Below are 22,748 nucleotides of genomic sequence, written 5' to 3' on the forward strand. Positions count from 1 at the left end.
GGGGGCCATCGGAAGGCGAGTAGAATGTTTTTTTTGTTTACCATTTTTATTCTTTTTTTAACTATTAACTTGGTCACACTATATAAATCCATGCCGGTTGCAAGGATTTATATAGTGTGACCAAGTTGTCAAGCACTTTTCCAAGTGATGCTAAAATCGCTTGGAAAAGCGCTTGACAACCCGCATGCAAAAATGCATGCAAAAACGCTTGACAAACGCTTCTACCTGGCAGGAAAAACGCATGTAAAATCCGCATGCATTTTTCCTGCCAGGGAGATACAGAAAAAATCCGGAGCATTTTTGCTTCGTGGGCACTTAGCCTGCGAGTCTTATATGTTGGAAACCACCCAAAAGTGTTACCATTTTAAACACTGCACCCCTCAACGTATTTAAAATTGCTTTCATATAGTTCATTAACCCTTCTGGTTCTTTTCAGGAAGTAATGGAAAGTGGAATGACAAGAATGAAAAAGTTTATTTTTACAATCTAGATTTTGATAACTTCTGAACAGGCAATTATAGCCGGCATACTTTAAAGGTAGTTATTTGGCCATGAACTGCCAAGGCAAACATCAGGACCACACAATCAAGATATCAAGGTGCCGATAAAGTTAAAAGGAAGCCCCCACACTGTGTTAACTATTTAGATTCTATAATCACTATTGACAACAGAATCAAAGGGGTTAAACGTCCATGGTCTGTGCCAACACTGATCATGGCTGATGCAGCAAGTTGTCAGCTATAATGTACAGGTGACCGCTACAGGATAGTCACCTGTCGGGGAACGCTAGTCTCTTATATTGCAGATCAGTAAAAAGACGTCTATTGGTCAATAAGGGGTTAAGGATAACAAAGTCAATGTTTTGGAGCGGCCATCACAAAGCCCTGATCTTAGTCCTATTGAAAATGTATGGGCAAAGCTGAAAAGGCCGGTGCGAGCAAGACGACCTACAAACCTGGATCAGTTACACCAGTTGTGTCAGGAGAAATGGGCCCAAATTCCGACCTAAGAGTATGTGCCCACGTAGCGTTTTACAAGCGTATATGCTGTGGACTTTCCTCAGGGTAAACGCTTGTGAGACGCTAGGTAATCTGCCCCCCATGGTCCCCAAGGGGAATCCGCAAGTTCTATGCCCATGCTGTGGATTTTTCCGCAGCGTTTTTGATGCGCGCAATAATCCACAGCATGTCAATTAATTTTGCGTTTCCGCAAGCGGAATTGACTTTGCAATGCAATAAAAACGCAAGGCAATTCCGCATGTGGAAAACGCGTGATAAACGCAGGATAAACGCGCGTGGAATTCCGCATGTGGAAAACGCGCGATAAACGCAGGATAAACGCGCGTGGAATTCCGCATGTGGAAAACGCGCGATAAACGCAGGTTAGACGCGCGTGGAATTCCGCATGCGTTTTTCCGGGAGAGGACATGCGGAAATGAAGCAGAAATTTTCTGCTTCATTTCCGCAGCGTGGGCACATAGCCTTATATTGTGAGAAGCTTGTGGGAGGAAATCCCAAATGTTTCACCCAAGTCATTCACTTTAAGGACAATGGTACCAAATACTAATGAAATGGATGGAAAGTTTTGACTTTGTTTTAAGCATTTTTATTACTTACTGCATTCTCGCTCTCTCATTATTCTGGCATTTGGCAAATATTACAAATGATGGTAATCCTAATTGACCTAAAACAGGAAAGGTTTATTCTGATTTCATGTCAGATATGGAGAGAAACATGCAGATACTGTATGTCTTTTTATATAGTGTATGGAAACTTCTGGTTTCAACTGTATATGAGATATTGAAATTTAATTGGTCATATTGTAATTTATTTTGAATGAAGTAAGTGAATTCCCACATTAATTTGACATTATATAATAATGTCTTTATATTTAAATAAATCTCAGTGATTTCAACAATACAACAGGATGTTATTTTCTTATAATAAAACAATTAAAATAAAAAATTCTATTGTGGTGTTAATTTTGTAATATTGATTTCTTTATCTGTTTCATTTATGTCTCAGTGTTTGAAAAAGGCCTTTTGCATAAGGCTGAAACGTTACATTGAATTTTGGGATTTCTTTATGAAATAAAGAATTGCATTATCATTATGAATATTTGAGTGCCGAGTATCTATATATACACTGGCATGCCAGGCATGTCAATCTCCACAAGGAGAAAAATGACCCTTTAGATCCCAGTGAGAAGCCTCTCATACAGTCAAATCGGATCTCATGCTTTGTACTGACGAGGAGCAATACCCTGAAACACCGTGGCTGCAAATTGAGATTCTGGTTTGGCTTTTCTCCCAAGTCATGTGACAAGGCTCGTTAAAGGGTCGATATTGACTTTTAGGATTGCTACTTCCAATAGACTTGTCACTTATCTCACTTTTAGCAAATCAGAATATACCGTAGATCATATATAATAGAAATAATCATTATCCACTGTCTGTCTTTCCAAAAGTGATAATAGGAAGTGCAGCCATATCGGTTGTGAGCTTTGAATTCATTTCTCAGAAACAGACAGTGAACAGTCATTTTGTCAGGATGTTGTATCAATGACTAAGTCATTAGTTTCCAAGAAGCTGCTTTAAAATTGACAAACTACTTCTTCCTATTTTTGCAGCGGTGCAATATTGCCATCTTATTAGAGAAGAGCAGTTAAAGAGAATGTGTTATCAAAAAATAACCAATTGTTTAAATTACCTTTTTACATGAAATTTATTATTTTTTTTTACATTTTTTTTCACTATAGTAACCATCTAAACTAAAAAAACACACCCACAGATCCTGCAATTATCACCCTGGCCAAAATTAGTTTCATATTTCCTGTTGTATGCAGAAGATTTTTCAGCAGTTTTATTATCATGACTGAAAATGACAATGAAAGATGACACCTCTATATAAAGCAGATAAAGTAGCCACCATTCACTATAAATGATAGTCACAGCTCACCTCCTCACCCTTCCTTCACAATGAGTCTATTCTTAGGACTAGTGGCCAGTGTGAAAATTGTAAGACTTCAGGATTGCTTTTTTTGATTGTGATGTTAAAAAGTGAAAATCTAAAAAAAATGACATTTAAAGTAAATTTAATGTAATCCCTTCTCACCATGGACAGTTTTAGTTTTTGGGCTTTTTCTTTGTTCCTCTCCTTCTTTCTCCCCTTTCGTGTGACATAGCTGTATGAGGGCTGGTTTTTTTACCCTACAATATACTGGAAAACTGGAACAAAAATTCCAAGCGAAGTTAAATGGGATTGCGTTTTTCATTGTTTTTGGGTTTTGTTTCTAAGGTTTCATTGTGCAGTGAAAATGACCTGTGAACATGATTCTTCATGTCGAGCAAACTTGAAAAACCAGATATCAAACTTGTATAGTTTTATTTTGATGGTGAAAATATTTCAGTGATTCGGTCGATAGAGCTTTATGAGGGCTTGTTAATTGCTGAGGTTTTCATTAATAACATTTTTTGGGTTATATACGATGTTTCAATCCCACTTTTTCATGTACCAACATGGCAGCCATGGGGGCGGTCAGCAGGCTCATGGTTGCCACTGAAATCCATAAGCAGCACTTTCACTTAGTGAAGGGGGGTGGAAGGCAACATCCCATGGGCATCCAAAATGGTGAACCTCTGGGACATCGCACCTTAACTACCACGGTCAGGGATTTACTGCAGCATCTAAGGGGTTAACAGCAGCAACCAGAGCTGCTCTAATAGCGGCTTTTACAGACAAATACCGGCAGTATAACACAGCTGGAATCTGCAGGTATATTGCGGGTGGAGTTGCAGAGTCCACTCCACACACTCGCACCCAACATGCACTATACATGTAGGGCAGATAGGGGTTAAACAACAGAGGACACGTTCCTTTTAAGCACTTAAGAATGTATTTATTTTTTACTTTGCAGATAGTATACTGGCATATGCTTTGTACTTAAAAGGAATGTCTGCATTAGTTAATGTCTTTTTGTTAGAAGGGCCCCAATATGCTGACTAAAGGATGATCTGTTGCTGGCAATCTCAGCGATAAGCCATTTGTTGAAAAATCTGGCAACAAGCATTTAATTCTCCTGCACTGCCACCAAAGGAAACAGGAGGTACTGCACAGTATCCAGTGAAATCAATAAGCTGACTATGTAATGAATGAAGTCCTGGGACCTTCAAAGTGGGAATGACTCCATGTAACTGCTCTCTAGTCTGCATAAAATGGGTTCAGGTTTACAACGGAGAATCCCCACTATTAACCTGTATAGTGCCCCAAGTATGTGCAAGTGGTTTCTAAACCAGACAACCTCATTAAGTCTCATAACACCTTTGTCAATAAACAGGTATTCTCAAATTACTAAGTTGCTTTAATTAGTTAAACAGCATGAAAATACGCAAGTTTGCCACTGACTTGCTTTTTCTATCTGCTGTCATTCTCCTGCAATGAGAGCTTTTATCTTACATAGTGTAAAGCTCATTTCCATGGAGTTCAGCCACTAGTAGACCTTGGTAGAGAGTGTGCAGTAGTCACATTCCAGGAGAAAAGTTAACTCCTAACATACCGTTATCTCTGTCCAGCCCATTCATTTCTATACATCAGTTAGCTGCTCCCTTTAGGCTTTTGACGAGATGCTCTTATCCATCCTGTAGAATCACAATTCCTGGCACCCAGTATCTAGGCTCTCATTGTCTGTGGCTGCGTGCTTGCTCAAATACCCTGTTGTCTCTATGTGTAAAAATAGTGATAGTGATAGAGTACATTCCAGAACCAACCACTGATGGCTGAATGTGTTACAGCAGAACTTGTGCTGAGCTTTATAGTCCTAATAATACTACAGCTCTGCTGCTCATCAGAGCTATCACTCAGGGAGAAGAGCCCGTCCTGCCAGAAATCAGGAAGTAAGGAGACTGCACAGCTCTGAGCTGCTCAAGAGATCACTTATGAAAACTCCTTTTAGGCATCAAACATTTCCTTTGTTCAAATAGAAAGAATATAGATCTACATATTTTAGAATGTCGCTTGTCCTTGGGATCACTTGACATAACAATGTCACGTGATCCCAAGGAAAGCCAATGCCGACACGGCTGGAACACTGGAGGGGAGTATAGGTGTTATTATTTTACTGAGGGCAAAAATATATTTATGGAGAAGGAGATGTCCGAGTAGTAGAAAAGTGTTGGCTACTACTTTCATGGATGTGGACAGAAAGCTCTTTCTGAGTTCATTAAGTAGTTCAATCTGACAAAGGTTTCCAATAGAGTTGGTGCGAGTCAATTCGCAGGACCCAGTCCATCAGCCACATCCATAATCTGTGACCGCTGCATCGGAGCCCTGAGAACCACCTCCTACATCCCGGCATCCACAGCTGTTCTACTGATTAGCCGGCCTGATGCAATGTCACATATGCATCATGCTGTAACCATAAAGATGCAGCTAATCAGAAGAGAAGCAGGGAATCTTGGAAGGTAGAAGGCAGGTCTTGAGGCTCCTGTCCAGCATCCAAAGATTACTGACGTGGCCGATGGACCGAGTGCTGTGAAACGAATCGCACCAACTATAGTTTTCAAATAAAACAACAATGTCTAAATGGCTAACCAATATTGCATTAAAGGATCTATCTACTTTATTTCTCCCCAAAACTGTGCCTCTCTTGTCCATGGGGTGTGTCTGGTATTGCAACTCAGTGCCCCATTGATTTGGTTAGGGATAAGCTACAATATCAGGCAGCGCTCATGGGTAGTGTGAAATGTGTATGGAGTGTGGTCTGTATCTATGCTATTCTCTTTGTTTGAATTTTTTTTAATATATTTGTAGGTAACTCAAATGGATCATAAACTCAATCTCATAACCGATATGATTCACCACCTGATAGCAAACCAACAAAGCGGTCAGTCTACCAACAGAACACCGCACCGGAGCAACTCTCTGAACGACGGGAGCAACCTCTCCAGTACTCTGCCTACCTACCAACAGTTACAGTGCCAAGACGAGACCAAGATAATGCATCTTGATGAACAAACACAAACTAGTTCTTCTACTGTCCTCAATGCAGATATTCATTATTTTAATGAATGCATTTATAAGCAGAAAGTAAAATGAATGATGAAATTAGACTGAGTATCGAGTAAGTGTGTAACACTGTAAAGGACGTCTTGTCTATTCTCTGTAGATCCTATCAGGGTTCATTGAAGGTTTCTTAGAGGAAGGGACATGGAACATATGTGTATTGCTCCATGTAGAAACATGCAAGAAAGCATCTGATACATTGATGAATCCTTTCTCAGGAAGATTGTAGCTCATCGGCCTGTGGGATTGTAAATCGCTACGGGTCGTGCTGTAAAACTGGCAATACAACTGAACAATTACCCTGATTTTTTTTATTGTATTAAAATACACTTTTTACATTGATTTTCAATTGTTGGGGGGCCTAAAATGAAAATTCTTTTGAGAAAAATAGAAATAAATATTGTACTGTAGAAAATTACACTTCTTTTTTTTACAATGTATTTTTGGTAAAAATGGTATTAAAGAGTTAATTTTTCTTTATGATTTCTGATCACAATTTTTTTTTTCTGGAATATTTTTTGACATCTGATCAAATGTATTGTATTTTCTCAAAAATGTTGATATTTGCACATTGATTGGTTTAAAGCAGTGATGGCGAATCTTTTAGAGACCGAGTGCCCAAACTGCAATCCAAAACCCACTTATTTATCGCCAAGTGCCAACACAGCAATTTATCCTAAATATTGAGGTTTTACTGATACAAACAACTGATACAAAGAGCAGACGAGGGCAGCATAGAGCAGCCACAGAGAGGAGCAGGGGTAAGAGACTGCAGAAATAAAAAATGTGCTCACCCCCATCCTGGTGTATATGCTGGCCCTCCCCTCAATCCTGGTATATATGCTGGCCCTCCCCTCAATCCTGGTATATATGCTGGCCCTCCCCTCAATCCTGGTATATATGCTGGCCCTCCCCTCAATCCTGGTATATATGCTGGCCCTCTCCTCAATCCTGGTATATATGCTCCCCCCCTCAATCCTGGTATATATGCTGCCCCTCCCCTCAATCCTGGTATATATGCTGCCCCTCCCCTCAATCCTGGTATATATGCTGCCCCTCCCCTCAATCCTGGTATATATGCTGGCCCACCCCTCAATCCTGGTATATATGGTGGGCCTCACCTCAATCCTGGTATATATGCTGGCCCTCCCTTCAATCCTGGTATATATGCTGGCCCTCCCCTCAATCCTGGTATATATGCTGGCCCTCCCCTCAATCCTGGTATATATGCTGGCCCTCCCCTCAATCCTGGTATATATGCTGCCCCCCCTCAATCCTGGCATATATGCTGGACCTCCCTTCAATCCTGGTATATATGCTGGCCCTCTCTTCAATCCTGGTATATATGCTGGCCCTCTCCTCAATCCTGGCATATATGCTGGCCCTCTCCTCAATCCTGGCATATATGCTGGCCCTCTCCTCAATCCTGGTATATATGCTGGCCCTCTCCTCAATCCTGGTATATATGCTGGCCCTCTCCTCAATCCTGGTATATATGCTGGCCCTCCCCTCAATCCTGGTATATATGCTGGCCCTCCCCTCAATCCTGGTATAAATGCTGGCCCTCCCCTCAATCCTGGTATATATGCTGGCCCTCCCCTCAATCCTGGTATATATGCTCCCCCCTCCCCTCAATCCTGGTATATATGCTCCCCCCTCCCCTCAATCCTGGTATGTATGCTCCCCCCTCCCCTCAATCCTGGTATATATGCTGGCCCTCCCCTCAATCCTGGTATATATGCTGCCCCCCCCCTCAATCCTGGTATATATGCTGCCCCCCCCTCAATCCTGGTATATATGCTGCCCCTCCCCTCAATCCTGGTATATATGCTGGCCCACCCCTCAATCCTGGTATATATGGTGGGCCTCCCCTCAATCCTGGTATATATGCTGGCCCTCCCTTCAATCCTGGTATATATGCTGGCCCTCCCCTCAATCCTGGTATATATGCTGGCCCTCCCCTCAATCCTGGTATATATGCTGGCCCTCCCCTCAATCCTGGTATATATGCTGCCCCCCCTCAATCCTGGCATATATGCTGGCCCTCCCTTCAATCCTGGTATATATGCTGGCCCTCTCTTCAATCCTGGTATATATGCTGGCCCTCTCTTCAATCCTGGTATATATGCTGGCCCTCTCCTCAATCCTGGTATATATGCTGGCCCTCTCCTCAATCCTGGTATATATGCTGGCCCTCTCCTCAATCCTGGTATATATGCTGGCCCTCTCCTCAATCCTGGTATAAATGCTGGCCCTCCCCTCAATCCTGGTATATATGCTGGCCCTCCCCTCAATCCTGGTATATATGCTCCCTCCTCCCCTCAATCCTGGTATATATGCTCCCCCCTCCCCTCAATCCTGGTATATATGCTCCCCCCTCCCCTCAATCCTGGTATATATGCTGGCCCTCCCCTCAATCCTGGTATATATGCTGCCCCCCCCCCTCAATCCTGGTATATATGCTGGCCCTCCCCTCAATCCTGGTATATATGCTGGCCCTCCCCTCAGTCCTGGTATACATGCTCCCTCTCCCCCCCAGCCATTGTGCATCGCATATTAAAAAAAAAAAAAACACATAATAAACCCTCCTCCTCACCTTCCTTCTTCTCCCGCGCAGCGTCCTCTCCTGTAGTCGGCACATCTTGCTGAAGTGTATTGCCGCGCACGTACTAGCCAGGTCCGTGCGCGCTGCAGTACACGCTGCCGGCCAATCAGAGGCCAGCGGCCGCTGGCCTCTGATTGGCCAGCCGACGTCATGCTGGCCTCTGATTTGCCGGCAGCCGCTTCTGATTGTCCGGAAGCCACTAGCCTCTGATTGGCCGGCCGAATTCATGCTGGCCTCTGATTGGAAGGAAGCCGCTGGCCTCTGATTGGCCGGTCGACGTCATGCTGGCCTCTGATTGTCCGGCAGACGCTGGCCTCTGATTGACCGGTCGACGTCATGCTGGCCTCTGATTGTCCGGCCGAATTCATGCTGGCCTCTGATTGACCGGAAGCCGCTGGCCTCTGATTGACCGGCCGACGTCATACTGGCTTCTCATTGGCCGGCAGCCCTGGCCTCTGATTGGCCGGCAGCCGCTTCTGATTGTCCGGAAGCCGCTAGCCTCTGATTGTCCGGCCGAATTCATGCTGGCCTCTGATTGACCGGAAGCCGCTGGCCTCTGATTGGCCGGCAGCGTGTATTGCAGTGCACGGGCCTGGCTAGTTCGTGAGCTGCAATACACTTCAGCTCGATGTGTTTCCGTCCGAGAGAGATCGCACATCTAGCTGCAGTAGCGGAGCTGGTGCCGGCACTCGGCGGCTCAGAGTTCTCCCCGCCGGCCCGATCCAGTAGCGCTAGTGCTGCGGCCATGGTGCCCCCCAGGAGGGCTCTGCTGCCCCCTCTGCACGCTGCCATAGGTTCCCAGCACTGGTGTAAAGCATTTCTTCTTTTACAGCTGACGACCCAAAATTGGTGATTTTCTGAAAAAAAAATAAAATGGCCAGTCTGCATTATATATGGTGGAAGTGAGAATGTATCATCTGGATAAGGGGGTGGTCTTCACAGAGGGGTCTATGGAGAGAGGTCACTTTATAAGAAGCACATAGCATGGAATACCGGGGGGAAGCCTTCTGGCTCCTTATGTTGCTCCAGTCCGGAATGCTCCACTATGGTCCATCCTTCTATAATTCTTCTCTTACACTTTCTGCTGCTCGGTATATGGACGTATTCGCTCTATGCTGACAGGCACTCCCTTAGTATAGCCCATGTAATGCAAGGCACCACAATGTTGTAGGTTCTGACTACTGTGTAAGAAAACACCCACCCAGAGACCGGCCATAATCTTATAGTCTGGGTGTGAATACGCTGTAGGTATAGCTGCACTTTTGTTATTGAAATTTTGGTAATTTTATTTACCTTTTTGCATTTACCCGAATGAGGCTTGTGAGAAATCCTTAAATATGCTGCAGATTTCCCCTGTATGATGCTCACCAATCATAAGCAAGCAGCAACACAAAGAAAAGAAGAACACGCCCCCACCATAGCTCAAAGCGGGTTTCTTAGGGTATAAAGCTACGTTCTCACAATGAGTTTTTAGTGAGTTTTTTCGCTGCATATTTTAGAAATAATGCAAGTAACCTATCTTAATGGGTGCAGAAATTCTGCAACATCAAAAACTCACCAAAAGCTCATCGTGGGAACCTAGCCTAAGATGTGTAATGATGGAGAGTCCTGATCTCCTGGTCTAACCTTCTGCATGATTAGAAAGCAGAGGTAACAGCTCTTAGACAAGGAAGGAGCCGCACAGCTGAGTTTCTCTGTGTCACATTACAAACCCTTTTATTGACTCTCCTGATTATGGAGTGTGCCAGTATCACACTTATGTCTTCTGTGCTCAAGCAACTTGTATTCTTTCTACAGTGATATTAGGCTGTTATTACACCTCACACAGGAGCAGTGTGTTCTGGGTTACTTCTATGGTGAAATGCAATGACAGTCTGCTCTAATCTCACTGCAGAATGAGTACAAGTTGAGCACAACGGATCTAAGTGTGATACTGACACTGTGCTCTCATTTCTGGACAGGCAGTTTGGGATAGGCGCAGAACAGCAGAGGTGAGAGGGCCATAAGAGGAGGAAAGCTGTTAGAAAGGTTTGTAATGTTGCACAACTAAACTCTCTTGTGCTGCCCCTTCACCCACATAGACCTTAACTGAAAGGTATTAGTCAGTTGTGTGCTCTAATCATGCAGGAGGTTAGCCCAGGAGACCAGGTCTGTATCCTTACATCTTAGACACTGAGAAATCTGCTTTAAGCTATGGTGGGGATGTGATCATCTTTCTTTTCAGTGTTGTCGTCTGCTTATAATTGGTCAGCATCATGCAGGGAGAAGAATTTCTCACCCCCAGTGAAAACTCTGATAACATCTACTTGGACTTAATTTTTTTTAACTCATTAGGCGCCAAATACTTTCATTGCTAATATCTCTGCAAATGAAAGATAAAATAGAAAGAGCATGGATGAGATACCAGGACACTGTGTGTGGCACTTTATTATTATTATTTATTATTCTAGCTCCATTTATTCCATGGTGCTTTACATGTGAAAAAGTGGGTATACATAGCAAACACAATTGCAAAAATCTTGAACAAAAACGCAATGGCAAACTGGTACTGGAGGAGAGAGAACCTTACCTGCGATGTCTCACAATCTTCAAGGGATGGGTGAGGATACAGTAGGTGAGGGTAGAGCTGGTCATGCAGCGGTGTGGTGGAGCAATGATTACTGCAGGTTGTAGGCTTTTCGGAAGAGGTGGGTTTTCAGGTTCCTTTAGAAGGTTTCCACGGTAGGCGAGAGTCTGATGTTTTGGGGTAGAGAGTTCTAGAGTAGGGGGGATGCAGGGGAGAAATCTTGTATGCAATTGTGAGAAGAAACGATAAGAGGGGAGTAGAGAAGGAGATCTTGTGAGGATCGTAGGTTGCGTGTAGGTGTGTACCGGGAGACTAGGTCACAGATGTATGGAGGAGACAGGTAGTGGATGGCTTGGTATGCCACGCTTAGGGTTTTGAACTGGAGTCTCTGGGCAATGGGGAGTCGGTGAACCATTTGACAGAGAGGAGAGGCCGGGGAGTAGGCGGAAGGCAGGTGGATTAGTCGGGCAGCAGAGTTTAGGATAGATTGGAGGGGTACGGGAGTGTTAGCGGGGAGGCCACAGAGCAGGAGGTTGTAGTAGTCGAGGCGGGAGATGATGAGGGCGTGCACTAGTGTTTTTGCAGATTCATGGTTGAGGAATATGCGGATCCATGTTTTTGAGTTGGAGTCGGCAAGAGGAGGAAAGGGCTTTGATATGTGGCTTGAAGGAGAGGTTAGAGTCCAGGGTTACTCTGATGCAGCGAGCTTGTGGGACTGGGGAAAGTGGACAGCCATTGATTTTGATGGATAGGTCAGATGGGGAGGCTGAGTGAAATGGGGGAAAGATGATGAATTCTGTTTTATCCATGTTAAGTTTTAGAAATCTAGCAGAGAAGAAGGATGAGATAGCGAACAGACATTTTGGGGTTCTGGTTAGTAAGGAGGTGATATCAGGTCCAGAGAGGTAAATCTTTGTGTCGTTAGCATAGAGATGATACTGAAAGCCGTGGGACTCTATGAGCTGTCCCAGGCCGAAGGTGTAGATGGAGAAGAGCAGGGGTCCTATGACTTAACCTTGGGGAACACTGACAGATAGGATGCGAGATGAGGAGGTGGTGTGTGAGTGAGAAACACTGAAGGTTCTGTCTGTTAAGTATGAGTAGATCCAAGATTATTATGATCTGCAACATAAACTAGGGAAAGAAGGGGAGAGCTGTCCCCACAGTAAGACTAAGCTGAGTCCCTACGTTGTAGCAGGCAACCTGTTCCTTGTGAACAGACCCGCCTTCGTCCTCGGCTAGTCTGAACGGAGACCTATAGAGAAAGGAAGGGGTCCCTAAAAGAACTAAGGACTGGGACAAAAATGGGACACCTCCTAACAGAAGTTGTTGCAGAGCAAAAGAAAAACTGACAAAAGTACTAGAGGTCCAGAGGACCAAGCAAACTAGAGATAGATAGGCACAAAAGCACCTGGCTAGAAAGACAGTCTAAACAACACTGAAGTCTAGCAAGGCCAGAAGGGCGGAGCTGGAATAAATAGGAAGATGGTCACGTGACCGCAAAACACAAGATAGAAACAAAAACAAACAGGAGGGTTCTAACAGTACCCCCTCTTTTATGAGGATCCTCCGGATCCTCCAGGCCCAGGCCTATCTGGAAATCTCCTGTGGAAAGCTCTGACAAGTCTAGGGGCAGAGACATCATCCGCCTTAACCCAGGAGTTATTCCTCGGGACCGAAACCTTTCCAAGCGACGAGATACTGCAATCTCCCTCTATGCTCTCTGGAATTCAGGATACGAGAAATTTCATATTCGCCGTCTTCCACCACCGGAGGAACTGTGACAGTGGCCTCCCTATCCGATACATCAGCCTTTTTCAACAAGGAAACATGAAACACAGGATTAATCTTCCAGGAGGAGGGAACCTCCAACCTAACAGCAGACTGGTTAACCACCTGAAGCACCTTAAAAGGCCCCACAAACTTCGGACCCAATTTTTTAGAGGAAATCCTCAATCGCAGATTCTTTGAGGACAACCAAACCATGTCACCCACAGTAAACAAAACCTCTTTACATTTCCTCTTAAAATACTTCTTGGACTTTTTGTTAGCCTCTTGAAGGTTACAACGTACATTAGTCCAAACTCTCTCCAAATCACCGGAAAAATTCTCCTCCTCCGGCACCGCCGACCGCAATTTGGAGAACGAACCAAAAGACGGATGTCTCCCAGTACAACAAAAAAAGAACACCCAGCAGAGGAGGATGTATGGTTGTTAAGAGCAAATTCTGCGAGTGGCAGAAACTCAGACCACCTCTCTTGATTGTCTGCCACAAATCAACGCAAAAACTGTTCCACATCCTGGTTCTTTCTTTAAGTCTGTCCATTAGACTCAGGATGATAACCAGACGAAAATGACAAATGGACTCCCAACCTGTCATAAAAAGCACGCCAAAAGCGAGCCACAAACTGAGGTCTCCTATCAGAAACAATGTCGGTGGGAACGCCATGGTGCCTGACAATTTCCTTAACAAACGCCTTAGCGAGTGTCTTAGCGCAGGGTAGCTTAATGAATGGAACCAAATGACACATCTTGCTAAAACGGTCCATGACCACCCAGATGTCAGTGAAACCCTCGGACACAGGAAGGTCAGTAATAAAATCCATTGCCAAATGCGTCCAAGGCGCACTAGGAACCTCCAGAGGTCAAAGCAACCCCGCAGCAGGGGTATGGGAAGCCTTTGACCTAGCACACACCGTACACTGACGCACCCACTTGATGACTTCCTTCTGCCACCCGGGCCACCAAAAACTGCAACTGATAAGTCTCTTAGTCCCAGAAATTCCTGGATGACCTGCCAACCGAGACTCATGATACCCCACAAACAAATCTCTCCTAGAGGTTCTAGGCACAAACAATCTCCCATGAGGAGTGTTAGATGGGGCATCCTCTTGGGCTTTCAGAATCCCTTCTTCCAAAACAGAGTCTAATGCTGCTACCACAACTCCTTCCTGTAAAATGCTCTCCTCCTCCTCGGTACCAACCATGGGGGAAAAGCTGCGAGATAAAGCATCGGCTTTAACATTCCTAGTACCAGGGATATAGGTAACAGAAAAATTAAACCGAGAAAAAAAAAGTGCCCACCTAGCTTGACGGGCATTCAAGCGTTTGGCAGCATCCAGATAGATCAAATTCTTATGATCTGTGAAAACCTGAACAGGAAATTTAGCACTTTCCAAGAAATTATGCCAATGTTCAAACGCAAGTTTAATAGCCAACAATTCCCGATTACCAACATCGTAATTAAGTTCGGTTTCTGAAAATTTTTTTGAAAAAAAATCACAGGGATGTACTCCATCCTTGTTCTCCTGAGACAAAACTGCACCGACCCCCACCGAAGAAACATCAACCTCGACCAAAAAAGGCTTGGTCTCATCAGGCTGCATAAGGATGGGGGCAGAACTGAACCTCTCCTTGAGATACACAAAAGCTTCAATGGCCTCAGTAGTCCACTGAACCGTATTCGCACCTTTCCTGGTGAGATCAGTCAGTGGCTTAACAATTATAGAAAAATTCTTAATGAATTTCCTGTAATAATTGGCGAAACCCAAAAATCTCTGTATCGATTTCAAACCAATAGGCCTAGGCCATTCCTGCACAGCCTGAACTTTCACCGGGTCCATCTCAAAGCCCTCGCTGGAGATAATGTAGCCCAAAAAACTAATTCTCTGCACAGCAAACTCACATTTCTCCAGCTTAGCAAAAAGTGAATTATCACTCAATAACTGCAACACCTCACGTACGCTCTGCCAATGGGAATCCAGATCTGGTGAATAAATCAGAATGTCATCCAAATACACAACTACATTCTTGCCAATCAAAGGTCTCAGGATGTCATTAATACGGTTCTGAAAAAACGCGGGTGCATTGGTAAGACCGAAGGGCATCACCAGATTCACAAAATGACCTACCGGAGTGTTAAAAGCAGTTTTCCATTCATCACCCTCCTTCATTCGTAACAAATTGTATGCCCCCCGGAGATCAATTTTATAGAACCACTTGGTCCCCACTAACTGGTTAAACAAGTCTGGAATTAACGGCAATGGGTAGGAATTGCGTACGGTAATCTTATTAATTTCACGAAAGTCCAGACATGGACGTAAACCACCGTCTTTTTTTTTAACAAAGAAAAATCCAACGGCCACAGGCGACTTAGAAGGTCTAATGTGACCAGCAGCCAAGCTCGTCTGTATGTATTCCTCCAAGGCCTTTCTTTCAGGGATAGTCAGATTTAATAAGCGACTCTTGGGAAGAGTAGCTCCAGAAACAAACTCAATGGTGCAATCATAGTCCCTATGAGGAGGTAAAACTTGCGACTCCTCCTCTGAAAAAACCTTCCAAAAATCCTGAATAGGTACAGATAATTCTCCTTTTTCCACAGCCGCAATGCGACCATTACAACATTTATCATAGCACTTAGGACTCCAAGACTTAATCTCATTAGTAGACCAGTCCAGTAAAGGATTGTGCAGTTTTAACCAAGGCAAACCTGCACATGCGGATTTCAATTGGGGAACATTGCTGCCCTTCTACCATGCGTTTTTCATGCGTTTCCGCGGCGTTTACGCAACTGCAAAAATGCCGTGGAAACGCATGAAAAACGCATCGTGTGAACTCAGCCTCAGGCTATGTGCCCACGTTGCAGAAATGAAGCAGAAAATTTCTGCTTCATTTCTGCAAGTCCTCTCCCGGAAAAACGCATGCGGAATTCCGCACGCATTTATCGCGCGTTTTTCGTGCGTTTATCTCGCGTATTCCACATGCGGAATTGCCTTGCGTTTTTAATGCATTGCACAAGGCAATTTCGCTTGCGGAAACGCAAAATTAATTGACATGCTGCGGATTTTTGAACGCAGCATAAAAGCCGCGGAAAAATCCACAGCATGTGCATAGAACTTGCGGAATCCCCTTGGGGACCATGGGGTGCGGATTACCATGCGTTTTACAAGCATTTCCGCTGCGGAAATTCCGCATCAAAAACGCTTGTAATCCACAACGTGGGCACGCAGCCTAAAAGCAAAAGTATAAATACTAATTATTTATCAAAGCTGGACAAAATCTAGAAACCATATAATAAAACTGGCATAAAATATAGTGCTGAGCAAGGCTTTAGGGAGAGATGTACAACTGGCACTGGCCTTTAAAAGGAATTGTGTAATCGCACAAAACTAGCAAAAATGTAAAGTGCCTGTAAAACAAGGAATGTGCAATTTACCTCTTAGTAAAAATCCTATTCTTTCTCAAGAACGGGAGGAATTTTAATTTCATGATTTTTTTTTAATCAAATAATTTTTATTGAAAAACTCCAAATACAAATTTTCCATCTTTCAAATAACATACATGACATAGTAATTCCATAGTATAAAACATGAACAAAGTATCTGAACTTCAATTCCCTAACCCACCCTAAACCCAAATCCCAACACTCCAGAGAGAACCATTTTCAGAGCAGTTCTAGAATAACGGACTACAGCATTCGTAGAAGGGGAAGAAGATAAAAAAGTGACTAACAAAGGGATAGCAGCGTTTTAATTTTATCATTTACTGCTTGATGCCTGAGCCGGGAAGTGCACGCTTGAAAACTGTTGCAGGCTGCTGTAATCACAGGACACAAGCAAACAGCATGGCATTTCCTATCAGCAGGGAGGAAGTAAAGGGAACAGTAATGAAAGTCTCCTCCTACTCCGCTCCATAATGAAATGAACAGTGTGCATGCTACAAATGCGATGCATACAGCAAACAATTCATTTTCCATACACAGGTTTTGAGTTGACCACTGGATATACACATGTGTATAACTAATTACCAGAACTGGAAATCGAAAAAAAAGACGAGCAAGTTTGGGGTGAATCCTGCCTTCATTACTGCACAGCCGCTCATAGAGGGATCGGTGCTAGGAACAGCAGCAGTGCCGGCGATGTTCACAGATTTACCTGCTGCGGGACTGAAGGAGTCTGATAGTGCTCGGCTCTAAGCTTTTTACCTTGTTTACGACAGGAATAATTGAAAGCTGTGCTTCAAAGGCGAGGAAGAAGTTGGTCACCGTCTGCGCTTGAATACCCTTAAGGGGGGAAAAAATATATACATATATACAAATACTGAAACATCTAAATGCATTAGAACATCAAACCTGGTGAAGCGGTAAATGACTTGTCCTCCAGGGATACAGGCTACTGTCATTCAGTAATTATTTAATAGGAATTTTACATTTTATGTGATCACCACGCTAGAATGTAAATGATGAAAACACAACACAACTCCTCACCATATGAAGATATTTTGTGTTTTAGGCTATGTGCCCACGATGCAGAAATGAAGCAGAAAATTTCTGCAGCATTTCTGCATCTCCCTGGCAGAAAAAAACGCATGCAGATTGTGCATGCTTTTTTCCTGCAGAATACATGCGGATCCACATGCGGATTCACATGCATTTCCGCATGCAGATTGACAAGCACTTTCCAGGCGATTAGCATCACTTGGAAAGTGCTTGACAACTAGGTCACACTGTATAAATCCATGGAAACAGCATGGATTTATACAGTGTGAACCGTAAAAATTAAAACAAATAAAGCTATACTTACCCCCGAGGCCCCGGCGTGGCTGCAGCGCTGCTTCCTGGCTGGTTCCCGGCTGCCGGCATATCGCGAGACAGAGCGGTGAAGGGCCTGCGGTCACATGACTGTGACGTCACCGAAGGTACTTCAGCGCTGCTGGCATTCAGAGAGAAGACGCCGGACAGGTGAATATAAACTTTATTTGTTATTTTATTCTTTTTTTTACAGGTACAATGGTACCCAGGTCTGGATCAGAGTCTCCTCTCCTCCAGAACTGGGTACCATCCGCACATAGAGACGCATAGAAGCCGCTTGTAAAAATGTACAGTCGCGGTTTCTGTGCGTCTCAATGCAAGTCAATGGCTCGAGTTCCGCTGCGCTTCCGCAAAATTAAATGACATGCTGCGGATTTTTCTGCGCAGCATAAACGCTGCGGAAAAATCCGCAGCATGTGCATAGAACATGCGGAATCCCCTTGGGGACCATGGGGTGCGGATTACCTAGCGTTTTACAAGCGTTTCCGCTGCGGAAATTCCGCAGCATAAACGCTTGAAAAACGCTACGTGGGCACACAGCCTTATAGAACAGCATTTCTGTGGAATAACACGACTGATTTACTGTGTATGCACCATAGCCTTCATTTGATGTCACTTACTGTCACCTGTCACCTTGCCCCAACTCTGCAATCCCCAATATCAGTCCATGACCTCAATGGGGTCACTATAAAATTCTAAAGAGGACTGGTCATGTCTCTATTAGAAAATAGACAAACTTAGGATAGAAACAATATGAGCATATACCCTGCTATAAGTAAGTAAAAAGCAATAGTGAATATATATAATATAGGGTACTTAGTAAACATGGTTTTTGATTTAAAAAAAGCCATCCCACCCACACCAAGGTGTACCCAGTCAGTTATGTGAAATATATAATAAAATACACTTTAGTACAATATTAGTGTTTTGTCCCTTTAAATCTGCTGCTACTTCTGTCACCATGGTAACTGCATTCATACTCAGCCAATAGGATTGCTCGGTTTGAATTTGGAAAAAAAAAAAAAAGTCCTATATCGTCAGTTTGTTCCTTCTCATCTGAGTGTGAAGACAGACACCTGCGATCAGCGAGAGATTATAGGTATAAGACGTGATATAATATAACGGACGGAGCCACATCCCATCACACGCACTCAGCGATCACAACTGACAGGAATCAGCACATTTACCAGACAATAAGTTATTATTCCCCAACACATAATATGCTGAGACACCAGTGGGGGGCGCTGCACTCGTTACATCTCCCATCTGGATAGATCCAGCGACGAGATCCTGATATTTACCCCCAGCTCCGCTCCTCCATAGGGAATGGCCCAGATGCACGCAGAACGGACCGAAGTGTAATACTGCTAGAACTCTGCATGATATCACATCCTCCATATATACCACATAATAAAGGGGTGCTCCCACTGGGACAGGTCATCACCTATCCAGAGATCAGTGATAACTTGTTCCAACTAGACATCCCCTTTAATGGAAGAGATCACATCTCTAACAGTCAATACGCTATTCATTCCCAATCTTCCCTGGCCCCAGTAATGCCCCTGAGTATATCGCCAATATGAGCCAATCATCAAACCCTCTGCTGACTGTTCCCGATGTTTTATAGAGTTTGGAGACGTTGCTACAAGAGAAGATATCAGCGGACACCATGGGGGTGGAGTATTCTGCCAGCGATGGAGCAGGTAGTATCCACCAGTCTGTGATATCTGACCTTCCTCCATATTCTGCTCTTACATGCGTTTCTTCAGCTTTACCCCTTCCCGACATAACCAATTTATGTTTTTTTTCTGTTTTTTCCTCCGCTTTTTCCAAGGGCTATAACTTTTTGATATCTGTCCACATAGTGTGAGGTCTTGTTATTTTGTAGGATGAGCTGTCCTTATAAATGACACCATTCATTTACCACATAGTGCTAGAAAACGGGAAAAACATTCCAAGTGCAGTAAAAGTGCGAAAAAAAAAGCCTGACATTGTTTTTCTGGGAACGGTTTTAACGGCGCACATTGTGTGGTAAAAATGACCTGGTAATAGGATCCTACTCCTCAGTGTGATTACAGCAAGAACAAACTTCTCCAATAGTTTTGGCAAAAGAAAAAAACTTTTTTTTGATGCTGTCACCATTTTTTCTGAGACCCGAAACATTTTCAGTTTCCGGGTTGATGGAGCTGTGTGGGGGCTTATTTTTTGAAGGGCAAGAGGACTTTATTGATAACATTTTGGGACACATATGTCATGGTCATCGCTTCTTACAGGATTTTCTGCAGTATTGAGGCGAACGAAAAAATGCAATTTTGTCTTTTTGAATTTTTTTCTGTGTTCACTGATCGTTTTTTTTTTTATATTTTGATAGATTGTATTTCTCTGAAAGAGACCATACCACAAAATGTGTATATTTTTATTATCTTTATTTTTAGTGGGAGGTGAGTTGAACGTGTGGGGTTTTAATAAATATATATATACTTTTTTTCACTGTATTTGTATACATCATCTGATTGCTTGTGCTATATACAGCGATACCACAGTAATGCTCCATATAGCAAAACCACGGTCTTCTTTACAGCCCAAATGAAGCTTTATAATGACAGGCAGGAGGCTTCAGCAGACCCCCGGATGTCATAGCAGTCCATCGGCGCCCTATGATCGCGTCACAGGAGCGCCGGTGGGCGTATGGAACGACGCGTCCCAATGCTGGCGCGCTGTTAATGCTGCTGTTAGAGATTGACAGCAGCACTGAACAGGTTAACAGTGGTGGGCAGATCTTCGCTCCACTCGCAGCTGTTAGAGGCAGGTCCTGGTTGTTTGTCACAGCCATTATCTGCCATGTACGGGGCGAGCTGACCCTGCTCCATACACCCGCTACTGACTTATACCATACATGTACGGCAGATGTTGGTAAGGAGTTAAAGCGGTTGTCCAGCTTTGGGGCCATTTTTTTTACTTTAATGCAAGTATTTGGGGCTAAAATCGATTTCTGTAATTGAGTTTCATTAAAAATGTTGCCTTCTGTAGCATCTGTGCTGCACTGTCTATTGCTGGCTGCAAAATTAGCTAACTGAGAATCTATCAGTGAGCTCCTTAGTCTTAAGGGAGAGTTTGTAGATCTTTAATCTGTTTTTTTTTCCTGAGTGCCTATTAGCTGATCTATGCCCAAAGAAAACACAAAACTTGAATGTGCAGGGAAACAATAAGTCTGTAATAGTCGGTGTAAAACACTTAATGAAACCTAAATGTAAAAAATTACTTTTAGTAGTAAATACATGACATGAGAAAATATACACTGCTCAAAAAAATAAAGGGAACACTTAAACAACAGAATATAACTCCAAGTAAATCAAACTTCTGTGAAATCAAACTGTCCACTTAGGAAGCAACACTGATTGACAATCAATTTCACATGCTGTTGTGCAAATGGAATAGATAATAGATGGAAATTATTGGCAATTATCAAGACACACTCAATAAAGGAGTGGTTCTGCAGGTGGAGACCACAGACCACATCTCAGTACCAATGCTTTCTGGCTGATGTTTTGGTCACTTTTGAATGTTGGTTGTGCTTTCACACTCGTGGTAGCATGAGGTGGACTCTACAACCCACAGAAGTTGCTCAGGTAGTGCAGCTCATCCAGGATGGCACATCATTGCGAGCTGTGGCAAGAAGGTTTGCTGCGTCTGTCAGCGTAGTGTCCAGAGGCTGGAGGCGCTACCAGGAGACAGGCCAGTACACCAGGAGACGTGGAGGGGGCCATAGGAGGGCAACAACCCAGCAGCAGGACCCCTACCTCTGCCTTTGTGCAAGGAGGAACAGGAGGAGCACTTCAAGAGCCATGCAAAATGACCTCCAGCAGGCCACAAATGTGCATGTGTCTGCATAAACGGTTAGAAACCGACTCCATGAGAGTGGGATGAGGGCCAGACGTCCACAGATGGGGGTTGTGCCCAATGCCAGACCTCATGTGGCTGGAGTATGTCAGCAGTTCCTGCAAGATGAAGGCATTGAAGCTATGGAATAGCCCGCCCGTTCCCCAGACCTGAATCCCATTGAGCACATCTGGGACATCATGTCTCACTCCATCCACCAACGTCACATTGGACCACAGACTGTCCAGGAGTTGGTGGATGCTTTAGTCCAGGTCTGGGAGGAGATCCCACAGGAGACCATCCGCAACCTCATCAGGAGCATGTCCAGGCGTTGTAGGGAGGTTATACAGGCACGTGGAGGCCACACACAATACTGAGCCTCATTTTGACTTGTTTTAAGGACATTACATCAAAGTTGGATCAGCCTGTAGTGTGTTTTTCCACTTTAATTTTGGGGGTGACTCCGAATCCAGGCCTCCATTGGTTAATAAATTTGATTTCCATTGATGATTTTTGTGTGATTTTGTTGTCAACACATTCAACTTTGTACAGAACAAAGCATTCAATGAGAATATTTCATTCATTCAGATCTAGGATGTGTTATTTGAGTGTTCCCTTTATTTTTTTGAGCAGTGTGTATATATAATATAAATAATTACTGCAGCTTTAATGCTATTTATTACGTCTCAGGAGGAGGACGGAAGAGGAAGAGGACGGAAGAGGCGGAGGACGGAAGAGATGGAGGACGGAAGAGGCGGAGGACGGAAGAGGAGGAGGACAGAAGAGGAGGAGGACGGAAAAGGAGGAGGACGGAAGAGGAGGAGGATGGAAGAGAAGGAGGAAGGAAGAGGCGGAGGACGGAAGAAGCGGAGGATGGAAGAGGCAGAGGACAGAAGAGGCGGAGGACGGAAGAGGCGGAGGACGGAAGAGAAGGAGGACGGAAGAGGAGGAGGACGGAAGATGAGGAGGACCGAAGAGGAGGAGGACGTAAGAGGAAGAGGACGGAAGAGGAAGAGGACGAAAGAGGCGGAGGACAGAAAAGGCGGAGGA

The sequence above is a fragment of the Phyllobates terribilis genome, unplaced genomic scaffold, assembly GCF_046119375.1.
Source record: "Phyllobates terribilis strain yellow unplaced genomic scaffold, ASM4611937v1 Scaffold_277__1_contigs__length_2500907, whole genome shotgun sequence".
Lineage (NCBI taxonomy): Eukaryota > Metazoa > Chordata > Amphibia > Anura > Dendrobatidae > Phyllobates > Phyllobates terribilis.